The sequence below is a fragment of the Coenobita brevimanus genome, chromosome 2, assembly GCF_032717465.1.
Source record: "Coenobita brevimanus isolate Jiangsu-jjx chromosome 2, ASM3271746v2, whole genome shotgun sequence".
Taxonomy (NCBI): Eukaryota; Metazoa; Arthropoda; class Malacostraca; order Decapoda; family Coenobitidae; genus Coenobita; species Coenobita brevimanus.
Window position 1 is genome coordinate 10773307 of NC_136955.1, and position 8602 is coordinate 10781908.

Here is an 8602-nt window from a genome sequence, read left to right on the forward strand (position 1 = left end):
TGGAAGGCTATTGTGGGGTTTTCAGGCACGGCCGACACGATGGTGCCTATTGGAAATCAATATGACCTTCCGTAGTACTCGAAATCCAAGATGGCTGCCATCTGAACCCTCCCCAAACAAAAAAGTGTATCTTTTGAAACATCGTGACTGTATGATTTTTATGCTAATTGTAAGGTTTTCAGGCACTGCCGATACGATAGTACCTTTACTGATTCGATATCATAAACATTTGATACTCAAAATCCAAGATGGCCGTCTTCCAAAATCCGTAGCTAAGCCGGCTCCGTTCCTTCTTTACCCCTGCACAATTGTTGACTCTATACAGGGGTTTTATCTGCCCCTGTGTGGTGTACAACTCTCATGTGTGGGGAGGCTCCCCACATACAGCAATTCTCAATAGGGTGGAGTCAAAGGCTTTTCGTCTCATTAACTCTCCTCCTCTTACTGACTCCCTTCAACCTCTGTCTCTTCGTCGCTACTTCAATGGTCACTGCTCCTCTGAACTGTCTGCATGCATTCCTCCACCTCTACGACGGGCGCGTAGCACCCGTTTAGCAGCAAACTCTCATCCCTTTTCTTTCCAACTCTGTAATGCAAGACTTAACCGTTACTCTCGGTCCTTCATTAATGCAACAGGTCAACTCTGGAACTCTCTCCCTCTGTCTGTATTTCCTGCTTCCTATGATCTCCAGTCTTTCAAACGCAGTGTGTCCAGGCATCTCGAAATGATCGGATCTTGAATTTGGCTCTCTCTTGTATTTTGTTTTTCTCTTGGAAGGGACAACAATTGCGGGTTTGCGGCCTTTGGTTCCTTCTCTTTCCTGTATTGTGTCTGTTACTCAGTCATAGTAGCTCAACAGATTAGTAACACATGATTTTCCTTTTCTGAAACCAAACTGTCTTTCTGTTATTGCTTTTCTTATAAGCTTTTCTAATACCTTGCTTACAACACTGGTCAGTGATACTGGTCGGTAGTTGAGTAGATTTTGTCTATTCCCTTTCTTGAATAAGGGGACAAAATATGCTTTCTTCCAAATATCAGGTAGTTTACCTTGACTCAAGGATTTCTTGAAAGTTAAAAATAATGGTTTATTTAACTCCTTTGCACATTCTCGTAGCACCCAGCATGAAATTTCATCAGGACCATTTGCTTTTCCTCTGTCTAATTTACTTATCTCCTCCTGTATTACTTTTTCTGATATTTGTATATCTGGTAGTATGTGTGGGCATGCATGTTCCACATAGTCCCTCTCAAAATTTTTTTCTTCTGTAAAAACTGATTGGAAATTCTTATTTAGTGCTTCACAAATATCTTTCTTTTGTGTATAGGTGATTCCCTCGTCCGTAATGGATTGTATTATATCTTTTACTTTGGTTTTGCTTTTGATGTAGCTGTAAAATAGCTTCGGTTGATCACTACTTTTATTTATGATATCCTCCTCAAACTATTTTTGGGCTTCCCTCCTTATTCTTGTATAATTGTTTCTTGCCTGTTTGTAATTATTATATGTCTTTTCACTATTGTGTCTTCTGTATCTATTCCACAACAAATCTCTTCTTTCTTTTGATTTTTTACATTCTGTATTGAACTATTGCTGTATTTTCTTATCTGCTTCTTTGTGCTGTGGGATGTACTTCTGGACTCCTATTTCATAAAATTCACAGAATTTTTTATATACAGCATTTAAATTTTGTCCTCTAAGCTCATTTTCCCAATCAGCTAATAAGAAATACTTCTTTAGGTCTTGATAATTTCCCTTTTTATAGTTTAGGCTCTTTTTGTAACTTTCATTGCTGTTAACTATGTCATAAGCTATCCTGAAGTTGCAATTTAGTACTGCATGGTCGCTTTTGCCGAGTGGCCTAGTAAATATGAGATCTAGCATTGAAGGTACATCAAGTCCTCTTTTTCTGGTGGTTTCCCTCACATGTTGCATTGGGGAAAACTCTTGCACGAGATCCAGGAGCTTTTGGTCCCAACAGTTTTCTTGGCTTATTATATCTAGAGTATTCCAATTTATATTTGTATTAAAATCTCCAGTTAGTATCATTCTTTCCGATTTCTCTTCCATTTTATGTAGTAATGCTCTTAAACTCTGAATTGTACTCTCTGCCAGGTCCTCATATTCGTCTCTTTCCCATGTGTTTGATCTGGGTGGCATGTACAAATTGGCTACAATTACTTTCTCTTCAGATGTGTTGATCTCTACTGCAATCAGTTCTACTTGTGAGGGTATGTCTAGTATTATTTCATTGACTTTTAGATTTTTCTTAGTTAATATTATAATTCCTCCTCCTTTTCTTTAGTTTCTATCTCTTCTCCATATATTATATTCCTCTAAGTTTAGTATGTCATTTGATATCCTTGGTGTTAATTTTGTTTCTGTTAGGCATATTATATGTGGTTCATTTTCTCTGACATAATCATTCATCTCTAATAATTTAGATACCATTCCATCCACATTTGAGTACATCAACTTAATCATTTTGTTTATATACTTGTCATGACATGGTTCTACTACCTTCCTCCTTTTTATTCCCTCCTGTTTATGTACCACTTTCGTACCTGCAATCCTATTATTTTGTAAAAAAAATTTGTTCTTTTCTTCTGATCTTCCCTGATTTTTTGTTTTTGCTTCCTCCCTCTTCTCTTTCAGTAATTCCAGTTCCTCTTGTGTTAGGCATCTTTTTATCCATACGTTTTTGAACTCCTCTTTATCCATAAGATTTTTTGCATTTTTTAGTACCTCCTCCACAGTGTTTACACTCTGGAAAGTTACCTTTAGAGGTCTTGACTTGCTTTTCTGGTATTTCCCTAACCTTTTGTGTTCCTCTATGTCTTTACTACAGATTTCCTCTGATACTTCTTTCAATAAACTCATTACATTTGCCATCTCCTTTTTGTCTCTTGAGATCTTGTTTTTTACTTCTTTCTCTTCTATACCAGTGATTACTATAGATTTGTTGATATCTACTGAATCTCTGACTAACTTTGGATTGTTTTGGATTATTCTTTTCACTTCCTTTTTAATGCTTTTTTCTTCCACCCTTGTTTCTAAGTCTTTCTTTACTTTCACCATTTCAGCATATGTGGTTTCCACATCATTTTTGTAGCTTTGCACAGCTTCATTCACCTGTGTTATCTTCTCCTCAATATCACTGCTCTGGTCTATCAGACTGCTTATTTGCCTAATTGTCTCTGTATCGTGTGTGTGTGTGTGTGTGTGTGTGTTTGCGATGTGATTTACTGCTGTATGCTATCATCAGTATGGTACTGATGAAAACATAGTCCTGTGCAGAGTGGCACTTCACAAACAGGACATACTGTTTATAGCTGTTTTCCCTCCTCCTCTTGTGCAAATAGCACAGCAAACACTGCAGCCTTTTCCTGTGGTGAATGGGAGTGGTGGCAGTGGTGATAGCAGCTGTAGGACCAGTGGTGAAAAGAGTGGTGGTAATGATGGTGCTACTGCCTGTAGTACTAATCGCTGTGGCCTTGAGGAGGATTTTGCTCTCCCTTTCCTCAACCTCACTCTCTCCCCCTCACCAAATTCACTGTCATGTTCACTATCACTAGAGTCTTCACTTTCAGTACCACTAAACAAGTATTTCAAATACTCTTCCTCCTATAAGCCCTTGCCTGCCTTTGTAGTTTCAGTGTATAGGAGGGGAACGGTCAAAATCAGTTATGAAATTTCAAACTTGGATTTCTCTGAAAATACTGTATATAAGAAGCACTTATAAACCTCCTTCACAAGCACACTGCATTATATATAACACACTATCACTATAATACACGTAAGGTATGGAAGGTGCGGTAATAGAAAACGAGGAATAAGATAGCTGGCAGTGCACTCACACACCCTCCTAGTCTGACTGCTGGGAGGACACTGAGCTAAAAATAGGCCGCTTGTCCCTGCAATAAGCTGGTGGTTGTTGCCATATACTTCCCTCAGACATTGCCACCCTCATCTTTGGCCCACCAAAATCTGACGCAATTTCATCGACAGGAAAAGATTCTACAATCATTAATAGGGAAGTTTCGTCATATTGCGTCATTGGTTACTCTTCAGATTGCAAGGACTATTACTCGCATTGCATCACAGTGCATGAAAGGGTTAATTTAATTGCTGAAAAAAGAAAAATTTTAACATTATAATAGATCGTATTGAGCCATTATGCATATTTCCTTCAGTATTACTCCAAAATATGATAGCTCGTATTTAAAAAAAATATGAGGAATTTTCAGTCAGAAAAATGAATTCAAGAAAATAAAATCATTGTAATATGTAGATATGAAACTGGTACTCATCTAGTATTTGGATTCTAAAGTCAACAGATTTTTCATGCAAGATAGAAAAAAAAATAACAGCTAATGGAGCAGTTTAACATGAACTGTTCTACTGTGCAAGTCATCCTTAAAAGGTTTGAATTTTTAAGTTACCAAGCAAATGAGTTTAAAGTGGCTTATTGTTCTTTTCTTTTATTTATCGAAACCGTCATTTCAAGAATATAAGATAATATAAAAAATACTCTTACAAATGAAATCAACTGCTTAGGAATAATTCAATAAAAATATCCTGAAGGATGCTAAAAACCCTGTATTTTTATGTGAAGACAATAAAATGCCACATAAATAAATGTTCTCAAAATTTGTTGCGAAACATTCCAAAATATTTCTGAAATTCAGTAAAGTTTCACAGAAGTAAATAAAACTTTGTCAGAGGAAGAGGTCAAGTAACATTGAATGATATTGATTCAGACATGAAATGGACTTGCATTTAGGGTGTTTATTACACAGTGTTTCTGTGGTGATATTGGGTTGTGTGATGGGTTGGCAACATTGTGAATTTTGTATCACTGATCTGGCAGTGCTGCATGAGGAGATTCAAAATAGTGGTTGTTTTGGGATTCTGCTGCCAGTGCTTTGCCCAATCTTCTGATACACCTCTCATAAACTTATGGTATGGATTTTGTGTTGAATAAATGTTAGAGATCAGACTTGTGTTTTATCACAATTTATTCAACACAAATTTCCTAACTGTCGTGGTACTGGAGTGGACCCAAGGACCACACTGACCACCACACTATGGTAAACAGAGGCTACAACATGGAACGTCTACTGAAACCAGAGAGACTAGACTCTGACTCTTACTCATCTACGGCTGCTCAGGAATGGAAGCACTGGTTCACGACCTTTGAAAACTTTTGAGGAGCCCTTCCTCAGGAAATTCTAAACAAGCTAGGTCTACTTATCAACTTTGTATCACCATAAATCTATGAGGCTATTTCTGAGTGTGCTACCTATGAGGATGCTATCAGTACCCTAAAGTCACAATATATCAAGCCCACAAATGAAGTTTTTGCAGGCCACTGCCTTGTAACTCGCTGCCAGCAGGTTGGTGAGTCCTTAGATGAATACTTTCAAGCACTGAAAATTCTGAGTAAGGACTGTAATTTCCAGGCTGTGACAGCTGCTCAGTACTGTGCAGAGTCCATCAGGGATGCATTTATCAGTGGCCTGCAATCATCATTGATAAGGCAGCATTTGCTGGAGAATAAAACCCTGGATTTAGCCACCATGTTTGACCAGGCAAGAGCTTTAGATTCGGCCCAAAGGGATTCTGAAGTGTACAGTACCACCCAGCCTTCTCTAATGGTAAGTGCTGCAACTTCTGACCAAGATACTGTCAAAGAAGTTACTGTGGAACCTGCCCCTGTGACAGCTGTTGTAAATGCCAAGTGTTTCCTTTGTGACTTTTCAATGCATGCACGTCCAAAGTGTCCAGCACGTGAAACAGTGTGCCATAAATGTCAGAAGAAGGGTCACTTTGCTAAGGTGTGTCATGCTAAATCATCACCAACAGCTTGTGCTTCTACAAATCCTAGTGACCTTGCAACACTAGCGACAGTGACTTCTGCAGCTACTCCAAGTTCACTGTCGAAGGCAGTTGTAAAAGTCTTCATCAAGGGACCCGAGGTGACGGTCTTATTGACAATGGCAGCTCTGAAAGTTTCATCCACCCAGACTTAGTTAAGCGCCACTCCTTGATTGTCCATCACTCATCAGGTGCTGTTTCCATGGCATCAACATCTCTCTCTGCTCGGACATCAGGGTTTTGCCAGGTAGACTTCAGAGTTAATGGCCAGGATTATCAAGGTGTACATCTAGCTGTTCTGCCACAACTGTGCTCTGATGTGATTCTTGAAGAGGACTTCCAGAAGCTGCATTGTAGTGTTACTCTGAGATATGGAGGTAAATTGCGTCCTCTTGTCTGTGGGCTCAGCACCTTAATAGTGGACCCATCGAAGCTGTTTGCCAACCCTACAGCTGACTGCCATCCTATATAAATCACACCGCTATTCTTATGAAGATCGGATGTTCATTGGGAAGGAAACTCAGAGGCTGCTGAAGGAGGGCATAATAGAACCAAGTGATTCTCCTTGGCATGCACTGGTTGTTGTCATCAAGGATGATCCTATGAAGCAGTGGCTGGCCATCAACTATTCTGAGACTATCAACAAATTCACACTTCTAGATGGGTACCCTGTACCTCGTATTGATGATACAGTGAACAATATTGCTCAGTACCATGTTTTTAGCATCATTGGTCTATGGAGAGCCTATCATCAAGTCCCCATCAGGAATGAAGATAAACCTTACACAGCATTTGAGGCTGGTGGCGGCCTATATCAGTTTACTCAAGTCCCCTTTGGGGTCACAGATGGGGTGGCCTGCTTCAAATGGATCATGGATTCATTCATTCAAGAATAGCAACTCACTGGAACTTATGCATACCTGGATAACGTCACCATTTGTGGCATGACGCTGGAGGAACATGATGCTAACCTTAATACGTTCCTGGAGGCCGCCAAGAAGAAAAATTTAAGTTACAATGAGAAGTGTACTTTTTCAGCAAAAAGGCTTAGCATCCTTGGTTATGTGGTGGAAGGAGGAGAAATACGTCCTTACCCTGAACGCCTTCGACCTCTACGTGAACTGCCAGAGCCTCAAGACAAGAAGTCACTCCACCAAGCTCTTGACCTCTTTGCTTACTACTCACAGTGGATATATGACCATTCAAGCAAAGTTCGCCACTACATTCCCTGTGACGAAGCAGAAGCAGCTTTTCACACTCTCAAGCAGGACATTGAAAATTCAGTAGTTCAGGCAATCGATGAGTTCCTACCGTTCGAAGTGGAAACTGGTGCATTTGAAGTTGCCATTGCAGCAGTTCTCTCTCAGGCAGGACGTCCTGTAGCCTTCTTTTCAAGAACATTTCAAGGAGCTATGAAATGCTATGCTTCTATAGAAAAGGAAGCCCAGGCCATCACTGAAGCAGTTCGTCATTGGAGGCATTATTTGAGAGGCAGACATTTCACTGTAAGGACTGACCAGCTGTCAGTGAGATATATGTTTGACAAGCAGCATAAAAGTAAGATAAAGAATGATGACATAGTGCACTGGAGGATGGAAATATCTTGCTATGACTGATATTCTGTACCGACCTGGTCAAGATAACATTTCTCCTGATACATTCTCTAGGTCTTATGTGGAGCTGCGTGTCATGATCAGCAATCATTGTTAGCTCTCCACAAGGCTTTGTGTCACGCAGGGGTTACTCACTTGTACTATTTTGTTAAATCTAAGAATATGCCCTACTCAGTAGATGTGTGACAGGTGATCAGATCATGTAGAGTATGTGCAGAGTGCAAGCCAAACTTTCATCAACCAGAAGAGTCTCATCTCCTAAAAGGTACCTAGCCTTATGAGTGACTGAATATGGATTTAAGGAACTCTGCCCAGCACAGCCAGGAACCGATACTTAATATAGATAAGTATTCAAGGTTTCCCTTTGTGTTCCCTTGTGCAAATATGACTTCTTCGACCATCATTAGTTGTCTTTTTCAGTTCTTCATTTTTGGCATGCCTGCCTATATCCACTCAGACAGGGGACCATCTCTCATGAGCATAGAACTGCAAGAGTTTTTGGCTACTAAAGGAATTGCCTGCAGCAGAACCACCAGCTACAACCCCCAAGGCAGTGGCCAAGTGGAGCGGTTCAATGGTACAGTGTGAATGGCAATTACAATGGCTCTGAAATTGCGCGGTCTACCCGTTCAGTACTGGCAGGCTGTTCTACCTGACGCACTCCATTAAATTCGCTCATTACTGTGCACAGCTATTAACGCTACCCCACATGAGAGATCCTGAACTACTCACATCGTTCCTCTGCTGGAGCCTCAGTGCCCTCTTGGTTATGTCACCCTGGACCTGTTCTCCTGAAGGGTCACGTCTGGATAAATAAGACAGATCCTTTTGTTGAAGAAATGGAACTCCTTCAAGCAAATCTTCAATACGCCCACAATCGCCACCAAAACGGCGAAGAGGCTACTGTATCTACCCGACGCTTTGCCCCAGTCGAGACTCCTGTTGGTAAGGAATCCCAAGATGCACCTGTGGACACTGCAGAAGATGCTTTGGCTTCTCCAGGAAAGCCCCTTGATGCTACCCCTGCCGACGTAGATGACCCTGCTCCCCAGGTTATTTCAACACCTCCAGGATACACTGAACCTAGCGAGAAGACTTTAATGCTAAGAA

The 8602-nt window shown here is 40.5% G+C and overlaps 1 pseudogene; it reads left to right on the plus strand.

Annotated features, from left to right (window-relative positions):
- The first annotated feature begins 5110 nt into the window (after nucleotides 1-5110).
- On the plus strand, nucleotides 5111-6034 carry LOC145391247 (uncharacterized; annotated as a pseudogene).
- Nucleotides 6035-8602: the final 2568 nt, after the last annotated feature.